Below are 13,730 nucleotides of genomic sequence, written 5' to 3'. Positions count from 1 at the left end.
TCACAATACTGCATTTACATCAGGCATTACACTTTCAGAGATTTGTAAGCTCTATCAGAAGGGGTGATTATAACTTAATATCAGTTTGTATATCACAATATAACATGGCTTCAGGAGATTCTGACCACAGTACATGAGTTGTATTGACTACTGTTATGATACTTATAGAAGTTTGGCAGTAAAAATCTACTTTGATTGCAACACAGAAGATCAGACATACTGATAACATCTTAACATTTGCTGGAACGAAAGTGACCAAGGCCCTTTGTCACATTGACATTAATGTCAAAAATGTATACATAAAATGAAAATGAAGACTATTTGTACATGAGTACTTATGAATTTATGAGTAAATGAATTAACTTAAACTTATAATTCATCTGTTTCACAAATCTAATCAATGTTTGGACCAACCTACTAATTCTTTATGCTATCAAACACATTAGTAGAGTAGAGAAAACTATGTAATAACACAGACAGCACTGTGGGAATGATGCAGTTAACAACTTGTTACACAAATGAAAACTGTCTCATATTTGAGCTTGTTTTTTGATTCCAGCTTTGCTCAATCTGAAGATTCATCAACAAATACCAAACACTATTGAAGGAGGAACAGTTAACTGTATGATGCTTTTCATTCATTATCTGCTCCAGCTCAAAACAGTATTCATAAATAAATGTATTTCATAATATTTATAGATAAATTAAACCCCTTATCTTGTAAACCAAATTCATACTGATATAGAGGAATAAGTAATAAAGTATTTTCAGTTACAGTCATTGTAGTCATTTAAGCATAATTCTTTAAATCAAAAGGTTTTTAAGATCACATAAAATCCTCCTTGTGTGTAGTGTAAGTAATATGTAATGTTTATTACATTACACTTTTTATTTAATTTCCTTTTATTTCATAATGTAAATCCAGTTACTGATCACATTAATAATCATCACAGATAATCAGCGGTGTGAAGTTTTCATTCTTCAGATACCCCAAACTAACAAATGGATAGAGTTTCTCATCAAAAGACTGATTAGTGTAAGAATACATAAGAGACATGGACTCCACATCATAAAAAGTGACAAGACCCTTTTCATAATCCACAAACACACCGACCCTCTGAGGATTCACACTCCGAGAAAGAGAGACATGGTTAGACTCATAAGCCCAATATTTCCCATTTTTCAGACACACAGACCAGTATCCATTCTCAGGACTCAGACTTATCGACCCCGTCCTGCTAACAGATTCTCTGGTCACTCCTAAATACCACTCAGTCTGTCCCTTCACCTGCACCTCAAAGTAAAAACACCCTGAGGAGAATCCATCCTTCCCAAGAACACCAAGACAGTCATTAAATCTGTCTTTTTGTGCTTCATTTCTATCCAATTATTTTTTGTGTGCTTTTACAAGTTTCACTTGTTTCCCATCACAATACACGATGAGACGTCGATGAGCCGTATCAGCATTCAGAATTACATTCACTGTGGAAAACAATGTAAATTTACAGATAAGTATATATATATATATATATATATATATATACAGTGTTGGGGGTAACTCATTACAAGTAATGCGAGTTACGTCATCAGATTACTTTTTTTAAGTAACTAGTAAAGTAACGCATTACTTTTTAATTTACAAGAGACCGTACTCTAGGGGTGTAACGATACATGTATTTGTACCGAACCATCACAGTACAGACATCACGGTTCGGTGCATGAGGCCTTACAACGAATACAGGCAATTCACCCTCAATCCAGAAGGGGGCGCCAGCAGCAATGCAACGCTGTTTGATAACCGCCAGCAGAAGAACAGCGAGCGAATGCCATGAGTTGCGCACTTGAAAACAAAGCCCACTAGACAGTGACCATGTGCTGATTCTGAACGCATCTCTCACTGACAAAAGAAGTATACTTTAAAGGCTTGCACACTCGACTGCTTGCGAAATGGAGCTTTGTGCTCGTGTATCCTACCTCTCTCATTCGGCACAAATCCAAATATTCCATAACATTTACATATTTGCGATGTATCTGAATGCTAAACTATTATTTATTATGTAAATGAGAGGCTTTGTATTTCAGTCGCGTTCCAACAGTGACACAGAGGCGGGCGTGCTGATGTATGGTTCACTGTATTTTATTTTGATAAAGTACCAACTGCGCTGTCAAGTAAGCAATGCTGGAACTGATATGTTTTGTGTGTGTGTGTGCGCCGGCACGATCACTTCAACTGTTTCCTTATACCAGCAAAATCAACTTAAAACACTCCTATTGTCTTATTAATAATGCATCACTGTAAAAGGTCTACTTTTATTTGTGTACACTCACAATGAAAACAAAACATTGTGCTTTTGTAAAATAAAGAAAACAAATAGGAATGTCGCTTTCTGCCATTTGAGTTTCCTTTCTTTGAACAAATTAAGCGTGTCACTAACTTTGATCTATCGCGAGTTTAAGCACTCTCAAAAAATATATATATCGTTATAATCACTGGAGCTGCATACACTGTGAAATGAATCTCTTACTTACATTGTATGTGCATCTGTGCTTTGTTGTTTATGATGAGAGATTTCACGGAATTCAGTCAGAGAACGCGCGCGCGCTCAAAACGGATGAGTTTCAGTGATGACTCATCTGAACGCCTCTGACTGGCCATTGCATTCCTAAGCTAAACAGAATTGTGTGTGATTGGTTAAAATGCGCAACACTTTTAAAACGCCTCAAATGAAATGTGGTGCAACATGAGCAGATCTTAATTTGATGCCACAATCGACATTGTCTGTTTATTTTCACTTTGTTAGCAACAGACGTAATAGATTTAATTTGTTTGTGCAGGGCCATTTTTGTCCAATTTAGTGGCATTTTTGCTCCAAGTCCCTTTGGCCAGGGGAAGGCTAAACCTTCCCCAGCCTTACACACGCTCCGCCTATGTTGATAGGCTCTTTCTGAGCCTCCTCGTGAGCTCTCGGGTAGCTGTGCTGAGTACTTGCTTCCGAGAGCTCTGGTCTGCACATAGGTCAAGCATGGCTTGTGCTCCTCTCGCTTTACAGAGTTGTAATGCTGAGCTCTCCGCTTCCTAGACCTCTATGCTGCAGTTATGTCAGGTTGCTAGGCTCTCGGTGAGCCTCCCTGTTCAGCTGCACATAGATTGAGCTTGGAGGGTGGTGCTCTCGTTCTAGAGAGTTGTTTTGCAGAGTATTCCGCTCCTTGGCGCTCCATGCTTCAGCCATGCTTCCATGCTTCAGCTTTAGGTCCTCAATGGGCCTTCGTGATAAGGGCAGCCTAATTTTGAACTTGCCAGTGCTCCCCTTGCTCAGAGGGTCACCTGTGAGTATGCCACTCCCTAAGGCAGTAAGCGTAAGAGTACTCCCCCAGCTTTAGAGGGTCATTATGTTGAGTACTTGCTCCCGAGACCTCTGTTCTGCATGTAGGTTGAACGTTCTTAGTACTCCTCTCACTCTAGAGAGTCATTATGCAGAGTACCCTACTCCCCAGAGCTCTGTGCTGGTTGAGCTCTGTGAGGTCAGGTTGTTAGGCACCCTGTGAGCCTCCTTTATGGTACGTATTCAGAGTATTCCGCTTCTTAGAGCTTCTTCAGCCATGCCAGGTTGTTAGGTCCTTGATGGGTCTCTTTTATGCCCTTATGGTTGAGCTTAGCAGTGCTCCCCTCAGCTCTAAGGGTTGTCTGAGAATACGCTGATCCCTAAGGTGGTAAGCATTAGAGTGCTCCCCTCATTGGAGGCTTGTACTGCATTGTACAAGCCTGTTTGTACTCCCCTTGCTTATAATCAGGGTGTATGAGTACTTAGCACTACGATTGTTTTAGGCTCTTTGAGCCTGCTGACTGTCCGGCTTATTGCAGTTTGGAGTTTGAAGCTCTGCTTTGTTGATAGAAATGGGTTGTATATGAGAGTCTTGCTTAATTAGGGCTCCATGCTATCAAGTTGAAGGATTCTCTGCAAAGCCTCCTTGGTTAGCATACTATCCTGTAGCCTCCCCGGGAGTTAGGGGTAGACACAGTGGGTCCCCTAGGCAGGTGTGAGTTTTGGGGGCCCCTTTGGTAGAAATCGCGTTCCTTGGGGGCAGGGGCGTCATGTACTTAGAATTTTTGAGGGTGCACTAGTGGGGAAGGCGGGGGGGGTTGTCATGCCACACACGGCAGCCACGATAGTACTGTATAACTGATGTAGGCCTATTGGTTTTATTCCATTTTTCCGTTTTCTTTTCAATTTAAAATATACCCAAACTTGTTAATTATATCATGAAATATCTTGATTCTTGAATATGTGTAAGTAAGTGAATTTAGTAGCCTAAGTGTAATCTATTACTTACGCATAAAACCCGTCTTTTTACTTAAGTACTTTACTTATGGGTGTCATGTAATCAAATATTTTAATACGTCTGATTTTGTATTTAACGTGAATTTAATAAAAAATATTGTAAGTTACTAATTATAATGCTTTCATTGTACAGAAAGTAAGCCAAGAATATTTACATTATAAAATAACATTTTCATTGACTTAAATCTAGTGCGAGTTTAAGCGCTGTCAAAAACTCCTGTTTGCCTATAATCAATGAAACTGTCTACACTGTGAAATGAATCTCTTAATTACATCGTACGGACATTTGCACTCTGATGTTTATGATTAGAGAATTTGCAACGAGTACGTGCACTGAACAAACCTCCGCGGGGTTTCAGGGATGACTAATCTGAACGCTTCTGGTTGGACACTGCATTCATAAACTCAACATAATCGTCTGTAATTGGTTTAATGCGCAACTCTGCAAAAACGCATAAAGATTTGATACAACATGAGCAGATATAAATTTAATGCCGCAATCGACACTTTTTTCATTTCATCTTTCACTTTAATTGCGACAGTGTGAGAAACAGAAAATAAACATTATATGGTTGACAACACGGAAAAGTTTTGATAGATGACAAGTCTGTCTCTGGCTCAGCGCCAGCCAAAGCACGAACGCAGATTTGAATTGAGCAGCTGATGATAATCACACCGGTGTGATCGTATCAAATGTAAAAATATTATTGGGCTATTTTTTGTCTTTTGGAATCCACTTGGGTCAAAAATCTGAGGGGCACGTTCCCCCTCTCCTCGGTTTGAATGGGTATGATGCCTCTGCTCTGGGGGCCTCCTGGACCGTGGGGCCCCACACAATTGTGTTGTTTGCGTGGTGCCTAAACACACTAACTACTGCCCTTAGGTGACAGGCTAGGGTCTGGTAGAAATAGTAAGAAATAGATGCCTGGCCATATCCCCTTGAAGGAATCATACCAGATGTGATTCCAAGCCTTTGAGCTCTGCCCTGAGGCCGAGCTTCCTTCTGTTCAGTCCCTAGGTGGTAAGTTCTTTAGGGTATGTAGCTCAGGTCTTTGGCCGAAGGGGATAGTGTCACTGACTGCTACGTCCGAGGGGTAACTATGACGGTTATCCTGTGGAGCTGATGCTTAATGCTTGCCTTCAGAGATTATGGCATGCATTCCCCTCAGCATGGCAGAGTGGGTATTTCGTTCCCCATAGCAACCACTAGAGGATGCAGTGCGAGTTCCCTTGAAAGGGAATGTCTCATGTTACGCATGTAACCATGGTTCCCTGAGAGGGAACGAGACACTGCATCCCCTCGCCATGCCTCAGGGATGCCTGCTTCGTCTCCTTTAGACAATGGTCACACTGGTAGTGACATCATAAGCTGTTGCCAGCCAATGTTTTTGTTGTGTTTAGACATGTGCTTCAGACACCGGTCATGCTGGAAGCGTTCCCCATAGTGACTGCTAGAAGATGCAGTGTATCGTTCCCTCTCAGGGAACTATGGTTACATACATTACCTGAGATGTTATAACAGGAATGTGTGAGATCGCGATGAGTGACGGATTTTTTGTGATGATAAAGGGGGCTTTATTTGCACGCTTTCTTGGCTATATATAATCCATTCTGAATTTCAATTAAATTTTATTTTTGTTTTTCATGATGCTAAGACGACCAGTGGCCACATACATAAAATACATAAACTAACAGAATATTACCTTTGTTTTTATGAACAAACACAGCTATCAGTATTCCAGCAATCATACTGAGCACAACAAAAACTGAAATCAGGATGATTGGTGTCCTCCAAGAAATAAACATATTACCTGTAAAACAAAACAGTAATTCAGTACATTATGTAAATCAAATGTTTATTACTGGTTCATAAAAATATATAATGCTAAATTCTGAATGGTATATACACAATAAAATTATAATATAAAAATCTGTTAATGAACCCAATGCTGCTAATGTTTTAAGCTTAACAATGTAATGGACTAAGGTAATGATCATTAAATCATTTTACTGCAAAAAAATGAAAACATGACAAACAATAACAACAACAAAAGTGTCAGTTCTTACTTGTGGTGATAATCAGTGCCTCCAGCATGTGATGTCTCAGTTTTACCCTGCAGTGAATCTTGTCACTGTGATGTAAAGTGATAGTATGTTTCACACTGAATCCCTCGGTTTTTCTGTGTTTCTCTGTAGTTTCTGAACTCAAAGTGACTCCTGCACTGGCCAGCCACTCAAGATCAGGTTCAGGGTTCCAACCTTCAGATTCACACTGTAGATGAAGCCCTCCTGAATGATCAAACCCATCTACAGTGATCACTGGAGGACGTCCTACAGCTACAGACCAACATCAACAACATTCAGTGAGTGAATTAAACAATATAATAAAAAAGCAACATGTGAGGTTCACCTTTTTCAAATATTAGATCAGTTTACCTCAAAACCATTCTAATGAGATTACTCTCACAAATACCATTGCTCAGATGATATGTCAGCATGAATTAGTGCATACAGAGTTTATAAATATGCTGAATTGATTTTTGTCACCATCTTACTGAGGGCTTCTTCCCCTCATCTTAACCTACATCAAACTCATCATGACTAAACTTAAATGTTAGCTTTCACTGGTTTACTCACCTTCAACTTTAACATTAACAGTGGTGTCATCGTTCCAGGATTTGGACTGAATAAAACACTTATAAAGTCCTTCATCAGAGACTCGGACTGATGAGAGTTTGAGTGATGCGTTTCCTCTCTGTAGTTCTTGATGATTCAGTTTTGTTCTACCTCTGTAGGACTGAATCTACTCTGTGTTTCTGTCTTCATGATCATCAAAGAGATGCACTAGTAAGTATTTCTGATCTAGTCTATGCCACTCCACTCTCATGTCCACAACACTGATGTTGGGTTTGACTGAACAGGGCAGAATCACATCTTCACCAGCTACAGCAAACACAGAATCTGCAGGACCCACTACCTTATACTGCTCTGTAAAAGAGAAAGAAAGTAGGTCTGTTGCATACAGGGTATCTGAAGAGTTTTAAAGTCAAATTTAAGACCCTGTCAAGACCTGCTAAAGTAAAACGAATACCATATGTCCATATACTACAAACCTATACAATCTCAACATAAATCACATATACCAGATTCTTTTACTCAGTTAGAAGGATGGTACACACATTCAAATGCAAAACCTAGTAACTGCAAAGTTTAATATACCCAAGACATGTTTTATTCAATATATACATATTTAATAAAATTGGTTTGTGTACTAATATCAAACAAAATAAATACATACAAATTAGAAGTGGATTGATATTGGATTTTGCTGATTCTGACAAACAGAGTTGCGACACTCCCACAGACTTTGGCCTGGGACACACTAGACGATTTTCAAATCTTAACCGATTTTAAAACTATGGGAGACCACAGACATGAAGACAGTTTCAACTGATTTTTAGCCTTATAATCCTCTGAACGCACACACCAGATGATTTGACCAGACCGCGAGACCACACACTTGTAGATTGTAGGAGCGATTTCACAGTGACACGAGATCTCACTGAGATTCACAAGATCAAACGTGATTAGAGAAGAAAAACACATGGAAGGACAGTCAAAGTTGTCCACAGGCTGTACTTCTGTTGTACAGTAAAAAAAAAAAAAAAAAAAGAATATGGTTAATGTTCTTTCTCAGTACTCTGCTTTCATGGCATGTTTGTGGCTGCCAAGTTTCAGTTATAGAAGCACGCAACATCCACAAATCTGCCTTAAAAGTGGCCTTAAATTCTTCAAGTGTGGCTAGCCTTCCATAGGAATTGAGGAATGCAGAAGTAACGTATGTCGTGGAGTAACCAATAGTTCCAAACAACTAATAGTTCCAGCACTGAACCTCATTCAGTGTTTCTCAAGCACACTACCTGGTAAATTGATGAAATTACTTCATTTTTTGACATTTTATTGCATTAGTTGACCTCTCAGGAATCTAACAAGTAATGTTTGTTGTTAGATAATACATAGTTATAGACTCTAATTGCAGTTACATACTGTCAGCAGAGTCTTTACCAACCATTCTATATTATCTATTTTAATACTTAAAGTCCGTCATAAATGTAAAATGTACTAAAAATAAATAAATAAATAAATAAAATAAGAACCAAAATTAAGCCAATTCAGCATGCTCAATTCTAATCCGAAATAGGCTATTTCTCTATTGCTTCTATCGAGCCACTGCTAAAGTCAGAACTAGTCTGTATGGGCTGAATAGAGCAAATCAGTGTCTCACCAGTAAAGTTTTGCTGGATGATGAGTGTAATCAAGGTAAAGATGATTACAATGACATACACGAGTCGTACATTATTAGACATGTGCGAGTCCGTTATAATTAATGCAAAACAAACCGCTATCTGATAGCTTTTTGCACAAGCACACTTCATTATGGTCACATGTCTGGTGAATGTAGAGTGATTTTGCCAGCCCTTTTGCTCACTCTGGATAAGTACAGTTCTTGGAGAGAAGGGAGGGTTGTCAACAATGGATACTCTTTGAAGAAGCATATTTATGTATGTATGTATGTATGTATTTATTCATTTATTTATTTATGCTTCAAGTCTTTTTTTTTCTTCTGTTAACTTTTTCTTTAACTGTTCATTACATCATACTGGGATGGGTTAGTGTGAAAACAATAATAATAATAATAAACGTTGTAATATTTCCTATTTTATTTTAAGTATTGTTTATTTATTTTTCATTGAACACGTTGTGCGTCTAGAGATTAACATTATTTTAAAACACACTAATATCATTTTACAGTGGAGTGGAGTACAATCTTGCCTAGAGCACCAAAATGGTAAGAAACGGCCCTGGCTGAACACAAAATAAGATATTTGAAAGAATGTGGGAAACCAAACAGATGCCACTGACTTCTATAGCATGAAAAAAGGGCTACTATGGAAGACAGTGGGGACCAGAAATTGTTTGGCACATTTTTCAAAATATTTTTTATGTTCAATTTGAAATCGAATTTTCATTTTTGGGTGAGCTATCCCTTTAAGACTTGTGTTATACTTTTAAGATACTGAAACAATTTTATGACCTTAAATTTTGATAAAACTGATTTTTGTCCTTTGTAAGGACCTGCGAGACCCTGCGCAAGATCTACAGGTTTTGTGTCTTTACCTCTACATGTGAACCGAGGTGTTATCATCAAACCTATATGATTATCTACAAAAGAAGATAATAATTCACTGGACAGTTAAGTGTCTAGTATCAACCTCCATAAGGGACAAAAAGTTATAATAACAGTGCATAACTTAGATATGTCAAGCCAGGTTTAATGTCATTGGCACTAGTCAAACCACCCTGTCACACACTGATCACAACAAATTTGGGCTACAGTGAAAAGATAATGATGACATAATATTGATCTCTCCCTTTAAATCAAATAAAATGTGTGACGGTCCATGAATTTTACAGATATACAAGTTAAAATATTTTTCAAAATTCTCATCTTTCTCTATATTGTACTTGATCTCTTGTGATAAACCGGTAGCAGAAACAACACAAGAGACACACCTTTCCTAAAAATAGTTTTTCCTCATTCCACACGTTTCCATGTAAAGCAGCAAGGTTTGCACTTGACTATGTATTATTAATTATAATTGCACAGATCTCTGGAAAACTGATTAGTCTCTCTCACTCTCGATGAACTGATCAGTTGTCAATTCAGTGGTGAAATATTTCTGAATAATGCTATTTATCTTTGACAACGTTATATAACTGACCGCTTATCCTGCAACTTAGCCTAGTTTTCTACATGCACATGATCTCTGCAGTTTCTACAAGATAATGAAATAATTGCTATATCAGTATTTCATGTTGATTTATTTATTTGGTACGTAGCCATGTAAAAAGTGGAATTATTATATTTTCCTCCCTTTCTTTTACACATGAACACACACCTCATCTCTTTAAAACACAGCTCTCTAAAAGGAGTAAACCATTACCTGATCTTGAGTCTGTAATTCCACTAATAATCAGCAGCGTCAAACAAATGAACTTCATCCCTGAATGACACAGATGCTAAAAGAAAATTATGAAAAGAGAACATTATAATCAGAAACTCACAGAATGGTGTATTAGCATGCAAGTGTTTGCCTCAGAATACTTAAGTACATACACATACACTTACCAAAAACTTAAACTTACCACACACACACACACACACACACACACACACACAATCACTTTCTGTTACAGGAAAACCGGTTAAACTGGCAGAAATATGAAACATACTCTATCAAACATGCCCAAACAGATATACAGATGACTATTCATGTAAATTTAAACAATTGGATCTAGTATTTTGAAAAAAAAAAAAAAAAAATCCTGTTTCAAAAACATCATACCTTTTTATTTATTTACATTTACTTATAATTATACATTATTTAAACTTGATGAAAGCATATATCTGACCTCAAGTCACGCTCATGCTAGACTTACACTTTTTGAGGTGTTTCTTGATTCTTCTATGAATTATGATCATTGTCTTGAGTGTCTGAATAAATTGTGTTGATATGAGAATTCATATGAAGATCATAAAGAAGTCATTACTGGCTTGGTTTTACATATTTACATCACTGAACAACTTAAGTGATGACACAAAAAACTGTTCTGCAGAGAATATAATTTACAGTATAATAGAATGTGTGCCAATTTAACAGCTACTGTACATTACTAAGTATTAGTTTACTGAGGCAAAATTCATAGTTAGTTAATATTGAGAAATGGATCTTAAAATAAAGTGTGACCAAATTTATTTAAATAAAAAAACCTCTTGTACTTTAGGATTTTATCCAGTGAAAAAATATTTTCTAGGCTTTTAAAAATGCTAATCTCTAAAATGATCATAAATGAGCTCAACAATGAACATCTGAAATTAAACAGAGCCACTTTAACACAGAACATCAGATATACTGATAACACCTCAAAATTTCGCTCAATATAAAAAAAAAAACGGTAGTATATTTCAGGGGGAGAGATTGGAACAACTTGAAGGGTCAGTAAATGATGACAGAATTTTCATTTTTGGGTGAACCATCCGTATAAGACAAAATCAATGTGAAATCAAACTAATAATAAAACATAGAATTCACACATTACAGTCATGAAAACTATGGAATAACACAGACAGCACTGTGGGAATGATGTAGTGAGCAACACATGTGACACAAATGAAAACAGTCTATATTTGAACTTGCTTTATTCCAGCTTTGCACAATCTGGACATTCATTAACAAATACCGAACACTATTGAGAAACATAAAATAAACCTATAATTGCTTTCACTAGCAGTGTAAATAATATGCAATATTTATTGCTATTACACTTTTTTTTCCTTTTAATTGTATTTCCTTTTATGTCAGAGTCACTGATCTCATTAGTAATCATCACAGATGATCAGTGGGATAGAATTTGTATTCCAAGAATAATAACCTTCCCCCAAACAAACAAATGGATAGAGTTTCTTATCAAAAGACTGATCAGTGTAAGAATAGATATGATACATGGACTCCACATCATAAAAGGAGACGAGACCCTTTTCATAATCCGCAAACAACACCGACCCTCTGAGGATTCACACTCAGAGAAAGAGAGACATGGTAAGACTCATAAGCCCAATACCCCCCATCTCTCAGAGTCACAGTCCAGTATCCATTCATAGGACTCTGTCTGTCCCCTTCACCTGCACCTCAAAGTAAAAACACCCTGAGGAGAATCCATTCTTCCCAAGAACACCAAGATATTGATCAAATCTGTCTTTTTTTTCATTCACTCCTTTCTGTTTTCTGTTTCCATTTCTCACTTGTTTCCCATCATCAGACACGATGAGACGTGGATGAGCCATATCAGCATCCAGAATCACATTCACTGCAAAAAATTTTGAAAATTCTGCTTTACAGATGAGTACGTAACAAAGATAATGACAATTATTATTTATACGAATCATGGTAACTTTACAAGAAGATTAACAAAAATGGAAATACTTCATTATGTGTGAATAATGAATTTAATAAAAAATAATGGGGAAAAAAACTTGTAATGTTCACTGTATATTATATTATGAACAATAATGTTCACAATTTTCACATTTGCTACTTGGAGACTGAAATGTTCTGATTGTTCTGGTTGTGTTTTTCCTGATTCACTTTCCTGCTTCATTTGCTTTGAGGTTGTTTTCTCTATGTGTCATCGTTTTCAATGGTGGTTGCCCTAGTGTGAATTTTTAGGGGTCCAAGCACCAAAAGGCTATTGTGTCTTCTTCTTCTTAATTTTTCTGCCCAAAAAATAAATGGGCATCATAGACTGTAAACTGCAGAGCCCTGACAGGATGGTCCCAAAAGTGTACCGCTACTCACGTGCACAGATACACATCCTTTGGACACCCGGTGGTGCTATAATAAGGCAATTTGCATTCTGGTTCAAGTCTGGAACCATAAGGGCTAGAATCAAAATTATTTTTCTGGTGAATCCTTAATTCAGGCACTACAGAATGCATATATCCTGTTTTATTTGTGCCATTTTTAATTTTCTTTAAAAATGTACTTTTTTGAACTCCTCCTAGGTCATTCGTCTGATTTGCATGATATTCAAAACAAATCATCTGCAGACACTCATGATAATGTCCAAGCTTAATCAAACTTGACACCCATAGACAACAGGACACTGTAAGGACTGAAAAATGACAACTGAATAATCACTAATATTCCACAACTGTACAATCTAGGAAGGTCAAAATTGGTACGCATCTTCTTTGGTTCATGTCCTAACATAACCAAACATAATCTTATTATTGGCAGATACCAGGGTCCGTGGTTCTATCATTGGAGAAAGCATGACGGTCAACTTGGATCAAATGTGCCTTGATAACCAATTACATTACAGTCTTGACATCATTGAATTTCTGTCCTGCATTTCTGAATTTCTGAGCTGCATTGCACACGGGGCTGTAATGTTGGCTATCATTAAAAGTATATGAATGGCGGCAATACCGGCGTATTTAAGAAGAATAGTGTAAGCAGCACTACACACCTACTTGAAAACAGCAGTGCAACCGATGTTTAGCATAGCAAAGGCAATGTATTATATGAATTCCATGAGCGGAGGACGGGAGCGCCGGAGTTTATGCGGTTAGAAGAAATCTCTAGCATTAATTCTGATCATGGCTTGTCTTGAAAAACGAAGACAGTTTGACGTTCGTCGTAGGAGAAGTCACACTGCAGGACTGTGCGCCAAATCTTCTGACACTGCAAGAATTTCGTCAGAGGTCAAATTTCATCGCAACGGCCATTAATCGGCTGTCGGTGAACATGTCAAACTAACGATCAAAGA

The 13,730-nt window shown here is 37.4% G+C and overlaps 2 pseudogenes; both read right to left on the bottom strand.

Moving 5' to 3' along the window:
- Positions 1-937: 937 nt before the first annotated feature.
- On the bottom strand, positions 938-10,403 carry LOC107661652 (butyrophilin subfamily 1 member A1-like; annotated as a pseudogene).
- Positions 10,404-11,778: 1,375 nt separating this feature from the next.
- LOC107661758 (butyrophilin subfamily 1 member A1-like) overlaps positions 11,779-13,730 on the bottom strand; it is a 10,908-nt pseudogene continuing 8,956 nt past the window's right edge.

Source organism: Sinocyclocheilus anshuiensis, unplaced genomic scaffold (genome assembly GCF_001515605.1).
Source record: "Sinocyclocheilus anshuiensis isolate Anshui unplaced genomic scaffold, SAMN03320099.WGS_v1.1 scaffold207, whole genome shotgun sequence".
Lineage (NCBI taxonomy): Eukaryota > Metazoa > Chordata > Actinopteri > Cypriniformes > Cyprinidae > Sinocyclocheilus > Sinocyclocheilus anshuiensis.
The sequence above is the reverse complement of the archived record's forward strand: the minus strand, read 5'-3'. Positions and strand labels throughout refer to the sequence as shown.